We start from the raw sequence: 24,501 nt of genomic DNA, 5'->3' as shown, positions 1-24,501 counted from the left end.
CTCTGCTCACGGATCACTGATGGTGGTACCTCTGCTTAGGGTAGTGTATGAGGTATTAGGAGTTGAATTTGGACCAGCCATCTGCAAGACAAGCACCTTATTTGCTGTACTGACACTCCAGCACCTATGTACCATTATTTCAAATCACCACTCTTTTGTCAAGGATACCACAAAAAATATTTTTAAAAAATATTACTGAATCACTGTGAGATAGTTACAAGCTTTCACGTTTGGATTACAATCACACAATGATCAAACACCCATCCCTCCACCATTGCACATTCCCCACCACCAATATCCCCGATATACCCCCCCTTTCCCACCCTCCCCCTGCCTCCATGGCAGACAATATTCTTCATACTCTCTCTACTTTGGGGCATTATGGCTTGCAACACAGACACTAAGACATCATCATGTTTGGTCCATTATCTACTTTCAGCATACATCTCCCATCCCGACTGCATCCTCCAGCCATCATTTTCTTAGTGATCCCTTCTCTATTCCATCTGCCTTCTCCCCTCTGCTCATGAAGCAGGCTTTACATGGAGAGTATCATGCTAAGTGAAATGAGTCAGAAAGAGAGGGACAGACAAAGAAGGACTGCACTCATTTGTGGAGTATAGAATACCACAAAAATTTTGAAGTTTTTACCTATTAAGTTGCAGTGTAGAATATAACTCATTCTGTTGTCAAGAGTCAAAAAGTGAATTGTCCTTCGTGTAAATTGAGTATTAAAAATAAGATAAACAGGCAAGAGAGTGAGAGAGAGAGAGGGAGAGAAGAAAAAGAAAGGGAGTTAGAGAGAGAGGAGAGCAAGAGCGAGCGAGTGAGCAAGAGAGAGAGAAGGACAGAGAGAAAGGGAGAGCAAAAGAGAGAAGAGAGAGAGAGATTTCTGACTGTGTTCATTATCACCTGTGAACAGCTGCGCAGGTAAGGGCCTGCTGGGTGCCTCTTTGGAGTCTAACGTCATTTGAAGGCAGGTTGGAAGCAGTTGGTGCCGAAGGTGTCTTGTCTACACAGCAGGGGTCTCTGCGTAGCTCTTCAAGACATTCACAGAAGGAGGAAATCCTTCCAGAGTTCTTGGCACAATTTCATAGGCTCATTCCTTAATATATGTTATTTTACAAGTGAGTCAGGGAAACAAGACAAATATAAGTAATGAGATTTTGAAGGGCAGAATGGAGTGGTATTTATTTCTATATTTAGAAGAGTAAGAAACCTTATTACACTCATGCCTTCATTTTATCAGTAAAGACAAAGATGTTCAGAGTCTATGAATAAATTGTAACAGATATACTGCTACTTAACCAGAGATTTTGCTAACTAACTAGAAGTTTTGAATTTGTGTCAGATTTCTAGTGTCCATATTTTGTTGTTATTTGGGGGGGCACAGTTATCAAGAGTTATTTCTAGCTTTTTTGCTCACAAGTGACTTCTATCTGTGCTTTGGGAATCATATGAGTTGTGTCTTCCTTTAGTGTGTTTTTGTCCCTATGTACTCTAATTTTATATTTATTAACACAAATCTTTGTATATCATTTTAATAAATGCAATTTAAGTAACATAGAAAGCAATACTGTTCTCAACATTTAATTTATGAATCCTAAAATGCATTTTTATCAAACATTTCATTATTCATTTTTTCTTTTTTTTTCCCATCAGGGGTATAGAACCTCCAAATTCACTTTGAGGGGGACTTCCCAGCCCTCCAAAAATGATGAAATCTGCCTGCTGTCAGCACCTCTGATTAAGCTCATTACTGATTTTAATGAGATAAAATACGTATCTTATTTTCTGTTGTTTCTGAGTTAAACAGTACAAACTGAAATTTAGTTGTGTCTAAAAATAGAAATTGGTTGTAATCAAATTCATTATTCTCAGCTGATTCAGGTATTATCAGAGTGTGTAGAACATGTCGATCACTATTCTAGATACTACCTTCATTGCAGGTTAGTTGGGATGACTTTATTTTATACAAGATTTTACAAAACAACACAATTTGTATTCTAGAGTTTCTTACTAGTACTCTTAATAAATTATCATTATTAAAAATAAAGTGCAAAGTTTACCTTTATTATTTTATAGATTCTTTTGTAGTTGTAAACATTGCTTAGGGATATTCAATAGAGGCCTGGTGATTTATAAACATCATATCTTAAAACTATCACATATTAGTGTTTCTGTTTTTTTTTTTAACTTTTTGGGTCATATCTGGCGGTGTTCAAGAGTTACTCCTGACTCAGCACTCAGGAATTACTCCTGGTGGTGCTCAGGTGGACCATCTGGGATGCTGGGATCGAATCTGTGTCAGCTGTGTGCAAGGCAAACGCCCTCCCCAATGTCCTATCACTTCTCTTTTTTGTTTTTTTTTTTGGTGCTTCCAGTAGAACTCACAGTCATCTGCATGTAAGATATATGCTCTGCTGAGCTCTATCCCTGATCTCTAGAGAAGTGATTTTTAGAGGTAGTTTTCATTCTAGACTACATGTATCATTGTATTTCAATGATGTATTTCCAAATTCATGACTTTTTGAAATTTATTGGCATAAAAAGACTAGGATAATTTGTATCAAAAGATATGAGTTTAATCTCTTAAGTGCACATGTTGATGATGAAAGAGTAGGTGAAAATATGAAAATAACAACATTTGTTTTGTTACATGAAATATCATTGAGATGTTGAAAATCATCATCATCAGCAGCAGCAGCATCGTCATCATCATCATCATCATCATCATCATCATCATCATCATCATCATCATCATCCCGTTGATCGCCGAATTTCTTGAGCGGTTTCAGTAAAGTCTCCATTTGTCCTAGCCCTGAGATTTTAGAAACCTCTCTTTACTCATCCTTTCCAATGGTGCTGCATTGGAGGCTCTATCAGGGTCAGGGGAATGAGACCCAGCATTGTTACTGGTTTTGGCATATGAATACGCCATGGGGAGTTTGCAAGGCTCTCCCATTTGGGCAGGAACTCTTGGTAGCTTATCAGGTTCTCCCAGAGAGAGGGAGAAGTAGGCTATAAGATGTCACTTCTGGGAGCGTGGTTTTAAGTAATACCTGTATTATAAATCATAATGTCCCAAAACATAATGTCCCAATGGGAGAGAGGAAGAGAGAGAAAAGTACACTGGTGAAGGAACAGGTGTTGGAACACTGTATAACTGAAACCTAGTCATGTGCAACTTTGTAACTGTATCTGACTTGTGGTAATAATTAAACACACGCACATTTAAAAACACAGTAAGTTAAAAGACTGAGTGATGAAGTATACTGATTCCTTACTTTGATATTTACCTCAGGTAGTAATAATTTGGGCTGGAGCTATAGCTCAGTGGTAGGGCTTTCGCCTTTCATGCAGTTGACCCTGGTTTGATTCCTCTGCCCCTCTTGGAGAACCCGGCAAGCTACTGAGAGTATTGTGCCCACACGGCAGAGCCTGGCAAGCTACACCTGGCGTATTCGATAAGCTAAAAACAGTAATAAGTCTCACAATGAGAGACGTGACTGGTGCCCGCTCGAACAAATCAATGAGAAACGGGATGACAGTGACAGTGACGGTAATAATTTGAAGAAAAACATTAATAATGAGTTTTAAATAAAAATTCTTCTATAGGAGTTCTAGCTAACATTTGCTATCTGAGGGCATGGGGTATGTCTTAAATTGTAAGGGTTTCAGCCTCAGCAAAGTGTGCCTCTCAAGCTCTGCCAGATGTGAGATCACCACAATAAAAATTTCTAGGCAGGTTTATGATAGGTACAAGGTCTATCAAGTTTCCTTTGTCATTGTGCCATAGCACAGCGGGTAGGATGTTTGCCTTGTACACGGCCGACCCAGTTTCAATTCCTCTGACCCTCTCAGAAAGCCTGGTAGTCTACTAAGAGTATCCCGCCCACACGGCAGAGCCTAGCAAGCTACACCTGGCGTATTTGATATGCTAAAAACAGTAACAAGAAGTCTCACAATGGAGACGTTACTGGTGCTTACTCGAGCAAAGCAATGAACAAGACTCAACAGTGCTACAGTGCTATGTTGTTTTGGTTAAGTGAATAGTGAAATTTCTGAAAAGAATGTTTTTGCTAACAGCTAATTATGTATCAAATAAAATGTTTATGTCAAATGTGGCTCATATGTCAAAAAGTAAATGAAGTGATGGTTATAATATAAAAATGTTTTTTTCATGGTTAATTTTCAGAAACTGTTCTATCTGTTGATAATCTAGCCTTATTGCATAAAAATTCAAACAAAATAACTCAGGATCCATTGATTCAAATAGTAGTTCCTTAGATGGTTATGGAGCTATTTTGATAAACAAGGTGATGCGTGTACTGATATGGCTTACGTGTTTGCATAATCAAATGCATATTTTCCTTAAAAACCTGTCATTTAGCTGAAGTTTGAAGACAAGCCAAATACAATATAAATAGACCAAGCGTGTATAAAAACCTGTTCAGTACTTGGAAAAGGTATAGAACATCTGTTCAAAATCGAAAGGATTGGTCCTTTGACTTTATTGGTGAAGCCCTGTAAAATTAAGTGTGCTTACTTTGTTTATTTGACTCAGTAGTTGATCAGTTTTCCGTCTTTAGTTGTATAGTTAAATGTTGCAAAAATTTTATGAATTTGACTTCATGAGGGAAAACTTAAGGGATACATTCTTAAGGGATACAGATCCTTTCCTTTTATGCCAAAAGAAAATGTATGTGTGTTTTTGCATGTGTTTGTGTTTTAATACAAATAATTGGTTCAAGAAATTTTTTTTAGGTGTAGTGATAAGTCACTATATACAAAATTTATTTTTACTAGCATGATAGCAATACTACCCTCCCATAATTGGGTTATCATCACATGAACTTGTTTGAACCACAGAACAATTGTATAAAAATAACAAAATATTTTAGATCATATTCTTATGATTAAAAAATGACATGTAAAACCAGTCATTTATATTGATGCCCTCACAAAAATAATTTTCAATGACTTTGACCATTTTACATTTGAGAACAAAGCATATTTCAGACAATAGCAATTTAAAAACAATGTTGAACCTCTAATTTGCTAGCACTATTAAGGAAAATTATACAAGTGACCACTGAAGCTTCATCACTAAGTAGATATCATTTAGGTCTAGCAACAAAGCTCTTGACCTGTCAGTTACATAAATATCACACTGCACAATGGGAATACCCCACAAGCCTAGTCAAGAAGAAATTTTTGGACCCTCTGAGTTGTGAAATGAAATTTTTCTATCACAGGTCCTCATATATCTTTATTTTGTTCACCATCATGTTACACCATTGAAGGGGAAAAAATAAAGGCCGGAAGGAAAAATGGAGTGAAATAGCATTATTCAATCACATAGTTTTGTTGCACATCCTTTTTCTTGAAAATGCCAAGTTTCTTTCCAAGAAACTTTCAGTGACTTTGGTGAGGACTCACCATACCTCAGTCCCTGTACTATCTCCCTGGCCTCAGTATAATAATTCTTTTTTTTTTCTTTTTGGGTCACACCCAGCAATGCACAGGGGTCACTCCTGGCTCATGCACTCAGGAATCACCCCTGGTGGTGCTCAGGGGACCATATGGGATGCTGGGATTTGAACCCGGATTGACCGTGTGCAAGGCAAATGCCCTACTCTCTGTGCTATCACTCCAGCCCCTAATAATTCTTATTAATGCCAGATTTTTGTTTTTAGAATATCTTTTCTAATTTGCAAAAATAAAGCCTCCAAGAAAGGTTTTTTTACTCAATAAAGCTATCTGTGGGTTTCTTAAAATTAACAGAGCTTCAATATCAAGGACATAGGCTTGTTGTCTTGTTTTAAACTCAAGCTTCACTCCTGCTTAGGCTCATGGGACAGTATGTGGTACTGGGAATTGAACCTTGGTCATCCACCTGTAAGGGAAGCCCCTAACCCACTCTGCTACCTCGCCTGCCCCTAAGATAGATACATTTTCCTCAGTTATTGTGACAGAGGTCTTTTTTCAGTCATCTGCCTTTTCCTCACATTTGTGCCATATGTCTTGTTTCTGCAAACTCATTTGTTATTTCCTGAACAAAAGATACATTTTACACTGAATCTTCCAAGCTCACCCAAGATTTGAGTGATGATCTTAGTTTTGTGTTTAATTTACCTGTTTAAGTGCTAGAAGCCAGCAATGACTAGTGAAGGCCCAGGCTTTAGAAACATATATTTTCTTAGAAACATTTATTTTTCTTTCCAATGGCTGCCCACACATTCCTTGGTGTCCAGTCCAAAAACAATGTTGAGCTGTTACTTCTGTTACTCTCATGCTACATCTCCAAAACCAAACTGTTCAATGGGGTGATATAGTCTCTGCCTCATGGCTTTGGAGTTTGACATGTGGTTGAGCCCATCACAGTTCCATCACAGTTCAGTGCAAATTATGTGTCCTGCTTACATTTTCCCTGTCTTAGCATTGCTGCATAATGGTCACTATTCATGAAACTATTGCATGTTATGGTTTCATAAGAAGTCTAGAAATCACCAGTAATATTTTTATATGACAAGAGATGGTAAAGATATTACTTTGGAGTACACAGAAGAAATCTCAGCGTAGGTGTGAATTGAAAGCAATATTGAATAAATACAACCTGCCCATTGCATTATAACTTAATTTCAAAAGTGAGAACTGGATTTTTTACTAAGCTGGAGATAAAATATATTCTCTTAGATCCATTGCCTAGATTCAAGGATTGGGAAATTGAAATGAGATGTATAGCATAAAAATTATTAATGCTGATCACAGTGGAATTTCTTATTTGGGAAATCTAATGCTATCTTCCTTTGTAATGAATGTGGAGAATAAAGTGAAATTCATAATAACTTTGAAAATCCCTGGCTTATAGAGATATAGACTTCAGATTAGCAAATAAATTGTGAATGGATAGCATTTTTAATCAAGGTTCCATGTCTCTCTGTTCATAAAGAAATCTCTCTCTTTATAAAGGCAAACAAATTTTCCCATAGAAAGCAGCAATTTCACAGTAGTACTTGGAGAAATTCTTAATTTGACCTTGACTTCAGTTTCCCAGTTGCATGCCCTTATAAATTGTAAAACTATATACTACATAAAATGAATTCTAGTCAAATTTAATAATATATTAATTCAACCAAAAGCAGTGAGCATTTTCCTTTGCCTAAACTCAGGAAACTAGATATTTAGAGCTAGGAGGATTAAAAATACAGTCAGTCCCCACTCAAATTTCACTTGAACAAAAGAAATTACTGGGTAGCTGGAATATTTCCTAGATTCTATAAAATGACTCATAAAATAAGTATGTATACAGAATAATTTAGTGCTATATTGACATAATTATTTTTTCTTGCACTGACATTTTTGCCAAGTGCTAATGAATATATTGACTTTTTAGATGAGCTCTTAATAACTTTCTCTTTGATAAGTAAGAGATTGTTCCAACAGGAAATTTAGTTGATATTGTTATATGTTTAGAGAATATCATTTTGATTTTTCTTACTTTGTTTTCTAGTAAATTTTTTTAATCATACTGACTTTGATTGTTAATATATTTAGAAAATTGTCAAATCTCATTCATGTGTTAAAATTTATATTTATGTCTTTGAATTAGAACATTATATAAACCTAAATATTTAGTTGAAAGGTGAAAAACTTATAAAAATATAAAATAATAAAAAATATTATTTGTGAAGATCTTAGCAAAATCTAAGATAGAGGGCACAGCCAAGATAGAGTAGAAAATATGCAACGATCAAGTTTGGAAAAAACATATGTGTGTGTGTGTTGGATTAGCACTGTTTATTTCTGCACGGTCTCAGACAAGTCATTTTATTGTCTGTTTCTTTTTTCTGTGTAATAAAGCTCACTTCATCTACCTAATATATTTTTAGTGCAAATTGATTGAAAATTTTTATTAAAAGAAAGGTGCTATTCTTCATAGTGTTAATACAATGTTAGATAAACATGTCTATTATTTATGAGACACCTAGAGAAAATAATATTGAATTGTTCTTAGAAAATGCAAAAGTAAAGGACTAACATTAAAACATTAAAAGCACATTAAACCACTGTCAATCAAGGAGAGGGTGGGTATTTAGAGATGATGAAAAGAAGCATTGTTGTTTTAAGAACTTATCCATCTAGGGCTCAGCTCCAAGGGCTGCATTTGTTCCTGCTTATAGAAGCCTTTGTTCTGAGTCTCAGCATCACCACTGGGTGGGGTGGTTTTGGTGGCCTCCAACTCTTCAAGGACTTGGTGACACTGACAGAGTATCCCTTGGAATGGCTTTGTCTCTGAAAATTGAAAGATGAATACTGAATAAGAACTATCAGTACTCAAGTAGAATAGATTCTTAGAGGCCTTAAGAGATTTTCAAAAATATAGCCTAAGGAATCAAAATTGTTAAAGACTCATGGCAGCAGAAAAAGAAAACCTTAAAAAATACTGCATCTAGAATCAGCATCAGTCATCAAGTCACTTCAGGATAAATTGAAATGTACCTTTGCTTCTTTGCAATTAGGGAGCTCGTATTTATATGAAAAGCAGGAGAGCAGTGGAATCCGGAGTGACTTGCTGTGAATGGTTGAGTGCAAGTGGGATGTGAGCCTCAAAGAAGTCAGGCTCATGGCTGAAGAGTCCGTGGTGCAACTCTTGGCTATTCACCTATTGGATGTTCTTTCACTACTCATACGATACGCTCTTCATCCTGTATTTGAAAAATGCAGCATCTATGATTTTAGGAAATTCATGTCAACCATTAATGTTGACATACAGCCATTTTCCCCTTGAAATGTGAGGTGTTTTTCATTTTCCATAAGAAACTCTTGACTCTATGGACCCTTCAGATTGCCAGTCTACTTCCATCTACTTCTGTTGTAGTTTGGCAGGTTTTTACACCTTTGAGAAAAGAACCAATGAATGACAAACAGCCTCCTGCCTACTTTTATGGCTGTTCACTCTCGAGGAAGAACTCATTGATATTTTGACTTTGTACTGACATAGATCCCCCCCCCCACACACACACACTTTAAGACCACTCTAAGTAAAAATCCACAGAGATGTGTATAATTTAAATGATGTGGAAGTTACCCCACTTTTGCATGGACTTCAGTCAATATTTAAAAGGTGTCATAAGACTGAGAAAGGGGGGCAAAGCAGGGAAGATAGGAAGACAGGCACCTTTTGAAATGAATTAGACACCTAAATATAGGCTTAAGCTTACACATTACCCAATATATATACATGTCCTATATAATTATAGCTATAAATAACTCAGAGGCATAAAACTGTGCAGGCAATATTTAAATCCTTTAATGTCAGTTTGGTTCTCAGTTTATGTGAAAGCAATTTTAACATACATATAGTGGCATCCTGTAAATTTTAAAATGGCTTGTACTCTAAAGAAAGGGACACATTATGGGATGTGTAGTGTTTGCACAATTGAAAACTCAGTGTCACAAACTTTATCATGGATTAAATGCTTTGTAGGTATATTTTGCCCTTAAACAATTTGTATTTTACTTTGATTTTAAATGTGTATGGTAACTTTTGTTCGAATTGCTATTAACTCTGCTAAATTCTTTTTGGGGGTGGAGCACTGCTTCCCACTCTGCTCAGGGCTTCCTCCCAACTCTATACTAATGAATCTCTCCTGATGAGGCTCTGGACACCGTATTGTGGTACCAACGATCGAATTCGGTCAGCTTCAAACAAGGCAAGTGCCTTACCAACTATAGTATCTCTCCAACCGCAACTTTATTAGATATTTAAACAATAATGGTGATATAGAATTTGAAGTCCCCAATGGCTTGCTGGAATAAAAGGACACTTCTAATTTCACTCCTAGGTCTCATAAAAATTTTATCACAGTATAATAAATTAGGAGCATGAAGATGGAATATTATTTCCAAGATATGGAGAACTCAGACTGCATGTAAATTTTACATATACCTGCTCTTGAAGACATCAATGAAGTTTTCTGCTTTGGGACTGCCACAGGACCTGTACTGCAGATGTCATATAGGATCTCACACTCCATTGCAAATAGCTAAGTAGGCACAGGTCTACTTTGAATTTGCCAATCTGGACATTTGACCTTGAATCATTTCACAATTCTATCAGAGTAAATCATATATCTGATCTGTCCATCCCCTCTCTTTTTACCTGTGTATGATGTTCTAGTCTCAGCACCATCGGACATAGAGCCTTGGCAGCAGTGCGTGCAGTGGTTCATCCACTGTGGGGTGCTGTCAGCCAGCCACTGGGTGACCTAGGACTCGGTGCAGATATTCGACCTGGCACAGACCCCCCACGATAGGGTCCTGCTCTGCCAGCTGCTCAACAACCTTTGGGTGCACTCCATCAACCTCAAGAAGATCAGCCTGAGGCCTAAGATGTCCCAGGTGCTGCCCAGAGACGCAGACAGGTGCATGTTTGTCAGTGTACAGATTGTTACAACATGCCAGTCGACCAAAAGCTTGCATTCAGTAGACTGGTAACAGCTGTAAAGGCATTAGAAGCCACCCCAAAGCCTCCATCCCTGTCGGAGAGCCTGGCAAACTACCAAGAGTATCCCGTCCACACGGCAGAGCCTGACAAGCTACCCATGGCATACTTGATTTGCCAAAACCAGTAACAACATTCCTCATTCCCCTGATCCTGAAAGAGCCCCCAATACTGGCTACACTAGGACGCGACAGGGATGAATGGAGATGTTACTGGTGCCTGCTCGAGGAAATCGATGAACAATGGGATGGATGACAGTGATACAGTGATACAGTGATAATGGTCAAAGTCTTGCCCCATTTTTTTGGTTTTATTTATTTATTTATTATCACATCCAGGATGCATTCAGGAATCCCTCCTGGAGAGCTTGGGAGACTATATGGGGTGCCAGGATGAAATCCAGTTATTATCTCAAGTTTCCTATCCACTGAACTGTCACTCTGTGCCAAATCCTGTCCTTTGATGCTTGTTGCTTAGACCAATGCTTGAGGTTGCCTTAGATTCTGTCCCCCACATCTGCTCTCCAGTGTATGATGACATACACTTGTCCCAATACAGTTCTCCTCTCCATGTCTGCATTATTGATCTGGAGTCTGCAGCTGGACCCCTGTCATCTGAATTTCCTTGGGGCTCACTGCTCTGTGTTTCGTCTCTGGGTTTCTCTGGGACTATCCGCCAGCAGTTCCTTGTCTGCTAGACTTGCCTTTGTCTCCAGCCCAACCACATGTGCATGGGTGGCATCACTGCTGTCTTGCCATCTGGGCATAGAGGAGGAGGCAAAGAGAGAACTTGGCTCGCCAGAGCTTTCTTGTATCTGTGTCTATTTACACCACCCCCAGCCATCCTGTTACTTGATACCTTTTTTGGGGGGAAGATTATAGTTTGTTTGTTTGTTTCTGGTGGAGAGACCACACCCAGTAGCACAAGGGGCTTACTCCTGGCTCTGTGCACAGGGAACACTCCTGGTGAGCTCAGGGGACCCTATGGGGTACTGGAGGTCAACCATGGTAGGCCACGTAGAAGGTAAGTGCCCTACCTGCTGTATTATCCTTCTTGTTCCTGTGGGTGAGATTTTAAGAGGCCAATTAAATTGGCAATCCTCCCACCCAATCCCACTGTCTCATTTACACAGGGGGAGGGGCAGAAATACAGTTAAATTGCTCAGGTACAACAAATTTTTAAGGAATCAAATCTCTTGTAATCAAGTCTTTTTCCATGACAGGTGAGACTGGAGTCATTTTCACAATTGTTCATTTTTCACAGCAGTGCTATAGTACTACAGTGTTATTTTAATTTTTAAATCATGAATGAGTTTTACTTTGTATCTGATGGCATTCTTAATGTTAATATGGCAGTGTAAAGTGCTAGATAGTCAGTGTATTTATTTCATGTACCATTGGGAGGAGGGCATTAGGCTACACTGACAGTGCTCAGGGGCAGATCCTGGCTCTGTTCTCAAGATTCACTCCTGAAAGCATTTGAGAACTGCAGGTGGTACCTGAATTAAACTGGGGTCAGCACATGTAAAACAACTGCCTTATCTCCAGGTTCTAGATTTTTAAATAGTTCTTCCTGCACTTTCTGATAAACAGGTCTAAATTGATTCATTTCAAACAAAATGTAAGGTCTCAATGTAGACCTATTAGATGAACTAACACAATTATTTTACTAATAAAATAGTTTATGTATCATTTGGAAATCCTTAAACATCGCCTTTCCTGTTTTGATATGAATTTACTGTTTTTGTTCTCTGCATTTTCTATTCCCTCTGCGTCCTCAGAGGAATTCATCTGCATTCTGAAGAACAAAGATGACCACTTAGGAATCCATACTTGAAGTTCAAGTCCATGGATATACTTTTATTTTTCCTTTCAAAGTTTCTATAGATTTCTTAGTTTAAAAAATGACTGTTAAAAAAATGACTGTTTTGGACAAACTTTTAATTACGAGTCTAGGAACCTGTTTGCCAGAATTAATGCTTCTGTAACATATTGTAATTTTTATGATCACTGAATTGCAATGATAATTCAGTTATTTCCTTCATAGCAAGCTCTTAAATGAATTAACTTCTTTATTAACTATATATTTGAAGCCAATCTTAGGAATTATAGGCCTCTAAAATGAATGATAGCAGTTATTATACTAGTATTGAAATGCTTGCTGAAGAAGTCTGTTATTTATAGACATTTAAACTGCAGTTAATTTATAGCTAAACATATGTACTATTTATAATTAAAATTTATTTCATTTAGTTAATCAAAAATAAGTTTATTGCTAAATATGTTTATTATTTAAAATATTTCATTGAATTCCAGCATAGGACTGGAGTGATAGCACAGTGGGTAGGGCGTTTGCCTTACACACGAGTGACCCGGGTTCAACTCTTCTGTCCCTCTCAGAGAGCCAAGCAAACTACCAAGAATATCCTGCCAACACAGCAGACCCTGGCAAGCTACCCATGGCATATTCAATATATCAAAAACAGTAACAACAAGTCTCACAATAGAAACGTTACTATTGCCCGCTCAAACAAATTGATGAACAATGGGACAAAGGTGCTACAGTACTATTCCAGCATAAAGCAAAGAATCTCTAAATAGATGTTTAATTACTTTTTGCTTTAAATATGGAAGAAAATCAAATATTTGTGATTTAGTTTTACCTTACTGCTAATTTCAGGTTTTGAAGAATATTTAGGAATGAGGCACTGGAGCAATAGTACAGCAAGTATGGCATTTGCCTTGCACACATCTGACCTTGGTTTGATCCCCAGCATGGTCACCCGAACACTGCCAGGAGTAATTCCTGAGTTCAGAGCCAGGAGTAACCCCTGAGCACCACCGGTTGTGACTGCAAAAGCCATATGTATATATAATAACATGTATATTTTATATATATGTGAACATGTATATTTTATATATATGTGAATTAAATATCAGAAGAAATCTATCCAGCCTAAGAATTACTTTCCTGCTATTTATAGGCTACGTTGACAAAAATCAAGAGAATTAGACCTATGTCAGATATTCAAAATGTGAAAATTTCAAAAGTTATTCATTTTTGTTTTCTTAGAGGCTCCCTAGTTAATACTTGTATGAGTCTCTGTATCCTTCGCAACAAAATGAGATTGTTGGACAAGGTTATTTCTAATGATACTTTCAGAAATAAGTTTTCTATTATAATTTAATCCCATATCTTGGTGAAAAGTTTGTGACCTTGAGTTTCTTTGAAATATATTTATTGATTCAATATAAATCAGAAAATACTTTTCTAATCTCGCTCAAACAAGTAGGAGACTTACAATTCAGCCTAGATGTAGATATAGCAAAGATGGGTAACAACATAAGTTTCTAACTCTTTCATTTCTCCATTTAGATCTAAGATGGAATCAGTTTTAACACATAAACAGAATTAAATCTTGAATTTATAAAACACTCCTAAAATAAAAGTATCACTTATACTGAATAATTCCTGTTATGCTGAAATGAATAACACTATTATCAGTTCAGTCTGGTTGACTGTTGCCTTAGAATAGTTTTGTTTTTCCACTATAGCCTGTTCAAGATACTTCTTAATCACAAGCATAAGAGGAGTTAAAAATTATTAGTGGCATGACAATGTCTGTTGAATCTAAAGTAATACCTGAATAAATGCGTTGTGAGAATGTGGCTAGAATAAGCTCTCTATTTTAGACCGTAAAATTTCCCTGAGCAGCTAAACTCCTAAGTGTTTATTTGAACATAATGTGCAAAGAACATAAAATTTCCTTTTTACAACAGCTCTCCACACAGTGTTTTCATATTTAGATATAAAATTTATATCAAAAAGAATCATTGAAACAAACACTAGTAATATAATTGGCTTAGAATTTGCATCAAATATGACTCTTGGGGGTATACTCAAGCATTTCTATATTCAATGAGAGCTACTTCTACTTGTAAGACTATTCTGATTTGTTTAGAATTATTTTTTCCCTTCAAAGACTTTATGCTATAAAGTCATTAGGTGAAAATAAAAAGGAATAACAATACAGTGAAGTATACTTGAAATACAAATTTTATATTACTCCCAAATTAATAATAAAATCAAAGTTGAAAAATCAATGTCCATCGATCCATCTCTTCCTTTTCATTCAGACTCTATAAAGTACATAGCTACTGATGTTAATATTTTATTGGTATTCAGAAACCATACAGGCTTTCTTTTTATTGAGATTTCTCTTTTTTTTATTATAATGACCTGACATACATAAAATGATGTTTGTACCTATATTTTTGGGATAATTTTAGAAATGGTAAGAAAAAATAACTGAAAATTAAGAATAATCCACACTTATTTCTGAATTTGACAAGTCAACTCTATATCAGAGTTTGCCTCTACTTTTAAAGTATTTTTGTATGTATTTTTGCCTCTTATTCCAGTAAAAAAAAATTAGGAATGTGATCCAGTTTACCATGACAAGTCAGAAAGTATATAAATAATTGTGTCTCATTTATTTGAGATTATCCTCACTGTCACTGTCACTATCATCCCATTGCTCATCGATTTCTTCAAGCGGGCACCAGTAATGTCTCACATTGTGAGACTTATTGTTACTGTGTTTGGCATATCCAATACCCCACGTGTAGCTTGCCAGGCTCTGCCATGCGGGCGCAATACTCTCAGTAGCTTGCCACGCTCTCCGAGAGGGGTGGAGGAATCGAACACGGGTTGGCCACGTGAAAGGCGAATGCCCTATCACTGTGCTATAGCTCCAGCCCGAGATTATTCTCAATATTGAATATTTTATTAAATTTTATATACAAATTACTTCAGCTTCTTTCCCTTCTTCTTTCTTTATTTTCTCTATTTTCTTATGCATCAAAACTGTGTTCCTTTTTAAAATCTTAAGAGCTTATGCTAGTCCTTTCTTTACATGTCCTCTTCTTTTCATTTTATGGTGAATTTCTTTTTAAAGAAAAGCCTACTATTCATCTCAAATACCATATCCTAGGACTTGACAAAGCAGAGAACTAGCTCTGGCAAAGAAGATATAAAATATAGGTTGTAATTAAATGCCTAGATTGCTTAAAAATATAGATGGGAGAGGTGCAACTTCTGTGTCAGAACTACCGGGTGAGGAAGGCCTATATGTATGTTTTCATCTTCTGCATCACCCCAGAGTGCTGCAGAAAACAACACACAGGGTGACTGACCAGTAACTTGATATAAAAGTAAACATATGTTTAATTCACTGTCACTCCATTCCTAATCCAGAGCCCCCAAAACATATGGTGAGGGAATGATTAATAGATGATTCAGGATGAATCTCCTCTGAATTGCACATTCCATTCCGGTCAGAGGGCTTGAATTTAAGGGCAAATGTTTCACTCTTTAGTTAACACCTCTCTGCATGCCCCCCCCCCCGTACAACCCCCATCATGAACAGCCTAAGACACAGGGACTACTTCGTCTGCTAGAATCTTCCAGAATACATACCCCTGTGCAGAGAAAGGTAGGGGAGTGAAATTGACACAGTCACTGGTTCTGGATGAATTTCAGTTGAATTGGTTAATTCTGATTTTATATAATTAGCTCTGTTTATAACCACGTTAGAGGAATCTATTTACTGAATCTTGACAGGTTTTCATTTACTAGGATTACCTGACCACAAGTACCTTTCTTTTTTTTTTTTTGTGCCCAGTTTTTCTGAATTTCTGTGCTTCACTGAGACATAGAATGCACAAATGAATAGCATGTAACATACACACAGCAAGAGAGTCAAAAAAATTTGATGGCAGGTGTCATTTGTGAATGTTTAGAAAGAGACACATCTTTAAAAGAAAATGTGATCTGCCTATTCACCCTGGTGGCCCAGTGGCCGCCATCTTACAGAGGCCACTGGACAGTCAGGTATTGGCCCACAGACAAGACAAGTGGGGCTCACGGGATGGGGGTGGAGCCAGGCCTTGCCCTCCCCAACCCCAACGCAACCCCAAGTTGCTGCCCACGAATGGCCCCTCCGCCTACTGATTAAGCTGCTTAATGGCCATGATTTCAGAGACACACAAACGAATCTCAGAACCCAGCAGCTTTTGGCAGAAATCCATCCAGATTTAATTATTAAAATTTCAGAATTCCAAAACATCATATGCTATTCATAGTCAGCAATCACTGTATCACTGTCATCCCATTGTTCATTGATTTACTCGAGCGGGCACCAGTAACATCTCTATTCCTCCCAGCCTTGATATTTTAGCAGCCTCTTTTTACTAGTCTTTCCCAATGATTGGAGGCTCTTTCAGGGTCAGGGGAATGAGACCTATAGTTACTGTTTTTCGCATATCGAATACACCATGGGTAGCTTGCCAGGCTCTGCCCGTATGGATGGGATACTCTTGGTTGCTTGCCAGGCTCTCTGAGAGGTATGTATATATACATATATATGCATATATATACATATTACTCTCTATGATTTATTGCCTACTGTCTGAACTCCATCAGATATAATGTGGTAATTAAGGAAAATAGGTAGGAAGTATCTTATAATGTCCAGAAAGTGGCCTGGGGCATGGTGGTGGTTGGGTAGTGGAGGTCGGCTGCCAGGGCTGGGTCCCTTGGTATTGGGTGGGTTCTCATACGCCCCCCTCTAGGGCACGCCAGTGAAAACAGCCTGGCGCAGAGTCTGGTGGCATGGCTATGGAGCCTCATTTTACACTCCTGTCTGGGAGGAGCAGCCACTGATGTCTGAAGGGTGGCAAATGAGGAGGCAGGGTGTGGGGTGTGGCTTATGAGTGTTATCCCTGGGTCACTGGAGATTGGGGGATAGCAGGCAGAGGATCTCTGCTTCTGGGTCCCATTGAGTCCAGAGTCCAATGTTACAAAGTTCCGAATTATCTGGGTTCCGTGGGACTTCATGCGTGAGGCTCAGCCAGAGTGTCCAGAAAGAGGCCTGCAGCATGGCAGCAGTTGGGTAGTGGAAGTCGGCTTCTGGGCTGGGTCCCTTGGGCTGGAGAGGGTTCTCACCTGCCCCTCTCTGGGGCACCCCGAGTGAAAACAGCCTGGCGTGGAGTCCCATAGTCAGCGATAGAAAACAAACTGTCTAATGTTGCCTTCTTGGCAGGTCTGAGTGTTGGGGGAAAATCCCAAACAATAATGGTGGGTCTGGTATCGAAATATTGAATGTAATCAAAGTAGAGAGAGCATAATGTGGAAATCATCTGCCGTACCAGTAGGGGGAGGGTATGGGGTGGGGGGCATACTGGAGTTTTTGGTGGTGGAATATGTGCACTGGTGAAGGGACAGATGTTTCATCATTGTATGACTGAGACATAAACCCGAAAGCTTTGTAACTGTTTTCACGGTGATTCAATAAATAAATTTGCACTGCACCAGTAACATCTCCATTCTGAGACTTACTGTTTTTGGCATATCGAATATGCCACGGGTAGCTTGCAAGACTCTACCGTGCGAGTGGGATACTCTCGATAGCTTGCCGGGCTCTCTGAGAGGGACAGAGGAATTGAACCCGGGTCGGCCATGTGCAAGGTAAATGCCCTTCCTGTTTCACTATTGCTCCAGTCCAATAAATAAATTTATTTTAAATAAACAAATAAAGGAAAATGCGATTTCTGCAAGAAAAGTGACGGTGAATGAGACAGAGTCTGTTTATTTCTCTTGAAACCACAAGGTTATAGTGGAAAACCACTCTGAGCTGTGAGCCTTTGGCACTTGTCAAAGTAAAAAGACTTAATGTTGAGGTTTTATTACTCTGACAATATGAGAAACTTCTATTCTGAACTGTAATAAGTAGAATATAAAGTAATTTAGATATGGCAGTGTCTGTATCTGTTAAGTGTGTATATTTATACTTTGTGTGTATGTGTGTATACACACTGAATATTTTATATATACATTATATTTATATTATTTATATTTATATTATATAGATTCATGTTTATGTTATATGTATAGATTTATATATATAGTAATATATATGTATATATACATATATACATATATATGTATGTGTGTGTGTAAGATTTTAAAACTCAAGGAAATATCACTTATCTTGTTCCCTGATAAAATATGTGTCTGTTTTTCAGTAACTAAAATTTATTGAGAGCCAACCTTGCTAGTGTGTACTATGAAAAAGGAACAAGCAGAATTGGGAGTACAGTGTCATCTCATTTCAGCTATATAGCTGAATATGTATTTACTTCTCTAGATTCTATAAATCTAGGCAAGAAAATGTAGTCTTTTATCAAGACTTCGGCATTTCTATCAAAATAATTAGGAATTGAAACTAACAAATTTAACTTTTCCCAGCTTCATTGAAATATAGGTGACAATTAAAATTGTTCATAATCAAGATGTACCTTTGATAATCTAATATAAAATATGCTAGCTGTGAGTTATCCACAACTAGCAAGATAATTAACATACATCTTCTCACTTCTTAATTAGTTTCTTTAGTTGTGTGTTGAGAACACTCAAATTTGACTCTTCACAAGGTTTTTTTTTTTCAAGTGCACAATGTTTTGAAATACTGTCAGATAGTTGTATTTCATTTAGATCTCCAGAACTTCTTTCATCTTGCATAACTGAATCTTGATCTGACTTTTTAAGACTGTTCTACTCTTTGTTCCAATAAGTTCTTGAGTTTAAGTTTGCATTTAGATCATGAAAATGTACCTGCTGTTTTCCTTTGCAAAGAGAGGCAAAGATGGGAAGAGAACAGTTCAAAAACTTGCCCCATCAGTCCTCCTTTTGAGAATGGGGATGTTATTGGGAAAGATCATGATATGCTGAAATACTCTTGAAGTAAGCTACACAATTGGCTAAGTACAATGCTATTTACTAGTGATCATAGTTTAATATCATGCTCTTACCTGGATAATGATAAAGCAGGTGTCACTTGACAAAAGACCATGTAAACAGTGGGACTGGGTATGAAATGCCAGTTTTATAATCGAAAAGCACCATCTATGTAAGTTATATGATTCATATGGCTTAGAGATTCCAAGTATTAATCTGGATTAGCGTACATCTTAATGCTGCAAGAATAAAACTGGAGAGATGTTAGAGTATCCATATTATTTTCTGCCTCAATTTCAGCTAGTCTGATAACTGGAATCCTTGAAATTAATATTAAAGCTTAAAAATTGCTAAGACTTCTAGTTCATATGAGGCAGACTTGATAATACTATACTTGGTGTGAGATTCACAAATATTAAAATTGATTATGGGAATAAAATAACAATGATAAAGCCACAGTGCAATCTACAATTAGTTAAATATTATAGGGACCAGTTTAATATTTATGAAAGCCATAGAAGAAATATTATAAATAGAAGTGCTTTCTGAGTGGATAGGCCATACCATGAGAGTAAATTTATATACACTGTCAAGATATTCTGGTTTCCCTAAGGTTTAATCAAGAACTATATTTTAAATGAGACAAGTAGGGTTATATATACATGTACAAAGCATTGAAACTAATCATCAGTTTTACATGTATTGATTATTAATCCAAAATATCGAGTTTGTGTATTTTGTTTTTATAGTTCACTACCAATTGCTAAATAATCATTTTATCTAGATTTTCACTTGTTTTTGTATCTTATTCACAATATAACATTCTTTTTGAAGTGTTCCTCTAGAAAATAATGTCAATTAATTGTAACTTAATATCATAGCTTTTAAAACATCCTGCATTATCCCTATTTTAACTGGGATTGGCCACAGAGATGCAACTGACCTGTTACTTTGTAATAAAAAAAAATATAAGGGTCAGAAAAATGTGCAGCAGGCAGGGCACTTGCCTTGCACTCAGCCAACCTGAGTTCAATCCTAGTTTCTGTATATTGTCCCCTGAGCCAAGATGACACCCTCAACACTTCCAGCTGTGGCCCAGAATCCAAAATAAATAATAAAGTTAAAAATTCTAGGAATAAAAATATATTCTAGAAGCAAATGAGAAAATTGAATTTTGAAAAATAATTATAATTTTTTCTATTTCTTTTATTTGAATTTATATTAGGTTGGTATATTAATATTTTCAATGAAAAAGAAAACTCACTGCCTTCAAATTTGCCAACTGGAAATAATAAGTAATGAAGTGCAAAATATGTAATAATATTATTTATTTCACAAAGAAACTTGAATTCTGTATCACCACAGATTCATTTAGAATTTACAAGAATGAATATTATAGAATATCTCTTTACCTAGAAAATATACAACAATGAGGGTGTATATAAATTTTTAACAACTAAATAAAAATACTGTATATATGAATTTATTATCAATACTTTGAAGATTCATTTTCAGAATATAAAAATCAAACAAAAATGGCATATTTAGTATAGCACATAGACGAGGTCTCACAGTGACCCACTTTTCACAAATTAATTCAAAGAGAACCAGAATATGATATATAACAACTATTTAAAGACACAGTTAAAATGCAGATGGGAAATAGTTGCCTTGTGTGAATACACACATTGCAATGAATTAATTGTTAGATTTATTTCCCATAGGGAAGACACTTTAACAAAGCCACTGAATTTCAAAGATCTCATCATCTTAGAGACTTATGAGCAATTAGTTATTTAAAATAGCTTGTAGCTACTTTAAAACAGAGTTCCTTAAATACTGACAAAATTTGTTGCTATTTAGTTTCCATTAAACTGGTGCCCATGCTGGTATAATTTCTTACAATTAATCATTTATGCCAACTGGGATTTCACTTTAAGAATGCTTAGAAAATATATGTTTTAATGAAAGGATACCACAAAGAATTTGACAAAGTGAGGTCAGATTATCTTACTGGAAAAACAGAGAACCTATGTGAAAATGACAACTGTTAAGTGGAAGTGAGTCATCGTTTTTTATGGTTACATACATGTGCGTGCACACGCACACACACACACACACAAACACACCAAAATAGCAAGATAAAAAAAATTGAAGATTGTCATACTTTACCTTTTCGTTCCAATTTTAAAAAGACGAAGAGATTTGGTTATCTTTTCTCTGTCTTTTTATCATTCCTTTCTCTCCTTAATATAGGGTCTTCAGAAAATTATGATTTTTATTATTTTGCACATGAGAAAATATATAGCACCAGATTGTATGTAGGTGTCTTCAGTCTTCATTGCTTTCTAATCTCCATCCTCTATTTTTGAACTTGGCTACTCACTACAGCAGTGCCTATCACAGCAAGGAGAAGAATATAAACAAGTCTTGTGATTATTTTTATTAGGGGAGGTATAGAGGAAAGGAAATTAGAATAGATATTCACTAAGCAAATTTCAGTTAACTATTTGAAAACAAAACACACTAGACCTTGAAAATTCCAAGGAATGTTTGCTCGTTTATAATCTAAAATAGAAAAGGCAATGTTGTATTACAGCAGGAACTTTAGAACCTCACCCAAAGAGTAAATGGTAAATCATCTCAGAGAAATGGTACATGTGGTATTGAAGTATTACTAGTGATGGTGGTACCCAGGATGTAGAGTGAGTCTATTGACTTTTGTATCTTCTATTTCAATAGAGAGATTCTTGAAAGAAACAACTTAAGAAATACAGCTGAGGTTCTGTATCATTTTGGTACCATGGGCTGATTCATAAAACTGTTATATTTATTTGGTAAAATAATAGATGCATAGAGAATAGAAATTACAGTTTGCTCTTGATGAAACTCTCCCAATACACTCAAAAGTATAATATGTGATGCAGTTAAGAAGAGAGTCAGATGAAATGCAAACACAAAAGTTCATAAGCTTGTAACCCTGTACCTCATGGTGATTCACTAATAAAAAAATTTAAAAAGAAAGAAGAGAGTAAGAGTTTTGTGTATATTTTATTGATGCAGTAGCAATTTATAGTAGTTTATATTGATCATGGACTGGAGTTATAACACAGTGGGTAGGGTGTTTGCCTTGCATGTGGCCAACTGGGTTTGATTCCTCCGTGCCTCTTGGAGAGCCTGGCAAGCTACCAAGAGTATCGCGTCCCCACAGCAGAGCCTGGCAAGCTCCCCCTGGTGTATTCAATATGCCAAAAACAGTAGCAAGTTTCACAATGGAGACGTTAGTAGTGCCCGCTCAAGCAAATCTATTAACAATGGGACGACAGTGCTACAGTGCTATCTTGATCATAGGAGAAGGTCTAAAGCCTTCTCATTTTCATTTAGAGGGTTAAAGTAAAGTTTTTGTACTAATTTAAATAGTGGCAGATTGTTTTATAACAAAAAGGAAAAATAGTTTTAAAAAAGTGTAAATGCTGAAAGGTTTTCTTATAAACACAGCCACCTTTATACTAAAAGACATTTTAAATTGTAATTGTACTATTTGCTAGTCTATATAAAATATAAAGATCATGATGCCATATCTGTTAATTATAACAATTTGATATTTTTAAAAAAGAATCTGTTTCCATTAGTGAGCCAATGTTAGCCATAATGGTACTCAGTGCTTCATATTGACAGGAGGACATATAAATCTGCTTTCAAGAGCATTTCATTTTAAAGGAGGAAATTCTCCTTGGGTTACTTGTATTTCTGCAAACCTTGCAAGTAGAGGCACTGAATGCCGTTGTTTCAGACATATTTTGCAAAGTTTCAGACATCTTTATGAAGGTATTTTATAATATATTCCCTAGGAAGATCGAGATACCGTGACTGTCTTTTTCTAGTACAACAAAGATTATGTCTTCCTCAAGGCAAAGAAGGTAGCTTTTGCCCACTATAGAAGAGTGAGTTTCCTAAGCTTGGTTTTACTTCTTGTAATGCAATCCACTACTTGTCTAGTTTCACCTGTCCTTTTATCATCGCCCAGTGGGAATTTTAGCAGGAAACATGGCATAAATAATAATATTATTGCAATAAAAGCATTTTTTTTCTTTTATCCTGATTTGCAAGTCTTATATTTTATTTCCCCCTCTGCTGGAGAAACTGTAAAGCAGACTTGTCAGTTTACAAACAGTGAAATTTCAGACTCAGCCCTTTGGGAAAAGATCATGTGTTATTCCCTACAGTTTGTTCCATATAGTAATAGCATATTCAAGCTTTAAAGCACTAATCACATATTTTTCATGTTTCTATCATAACTCTTCATTGTTTTACAATTAAGTGTAGATTATCACCAAGAACTTTCAAGCCTCCCATTATTTTATCCCAACTTCCCTTTGTGACCAGATAAGTATAGAACTTCAACAAGAACTTAGGAGCTTTTTATTTATTTGGATCCAGCCTGCCTTTTAAAATATTTTTATTACTTATTCCTTGAACATCTCTCATTCTTCAGCCACATGACCTTCACCTGTTATTTTATGTCATGTGATCATTTGGTATTATTCTTTTGATTCTGCTATCCTTCAGGAACACCGTACTGTAGAAGTGTCAACCATTGGCTATAGTGGTATCAAGGGACATCATCGGAATCACTCTTCAGTATTGACTTTCCTATTCTCAGATCTGTTGTTGGCAGTGACAACAGTCAACCAAGACAGCTTCTGCTCTAGCAGTTGTCCTTAGACATGTAAACTTTCTTATCCAATGTATAAAGTAATCCTGTGTAATATGACCAAAGTTTAACACAAAAGTGGGGCGACTATGTAGCCTGTCTTAGCTCCAGCTCTCTCTATTGGCTTGATTGTTCCTGGTAGTGACAATATCAGAATTATAATTTTATGAACCCTCCCCTCCACTTTATCTTTATTGAACTCTGTTTTAAAGTCTGTTTCCTTGGGGAGCCCAACCTGGAATTGTTATCGTTCGGCAAAATATTATTTCCTTGTAAGTGTTTGATGTCCTTTATATTTTCAATCCATATAGAAGATACCTGTATTAACATCTCTTCAATATGTTTTTTTTTTTGCTTTTTGGGTCACACCCAGTGTTGCACAGGGCTTACTCCTGGCTCATGCACTCAGGGGAACATATGGGATGCTGGGAATAAAACCCGGGTTGGCCACATGCAAGGCAAACGCCCTACCCACTGTGCT

General features: G+C 36.6%; 1 protein-coding gene and 1 pseudogene across 5 annotated transcripts in view; one reads left to right on the top strand and one right to left on the bottom strand.

Annotated features, from left to right (window-relative positions):
* GALNTL6 (polypeptide N-acetylgalactosaminyltransferase like 6) overlaps window positions 1-24,501 on the top strand; it is a 1,098,691-nt gene that overhangs the window by 100,991 nt on the left and 973,199 nt on the right. The window lies entirely within an intron of this gene.
* Window positions 1,663-1,785, bottom strand: LOC129400920 (small nucleolar RNA SNORA68; annotated as a pseudogene).

This window comes from Sorex araneus, chromosome 1 (genome assembly GCF_027595985.1).
Source record: "Sorex araneus isolate mSorAra2 chromosome 1, mSorAra2.pri, whole genome shotgun sequence".
In the NCBI taxonomy this organism is placed as follows: Eukaryota; Metazoa; Chordata; class Mammalia; order Eulipotyphla; family Soricidae; genus Sorex; species Sorex araneus.
This window is presented reverse-complemented; position numbering and strand designations above follow the sequence as displayed.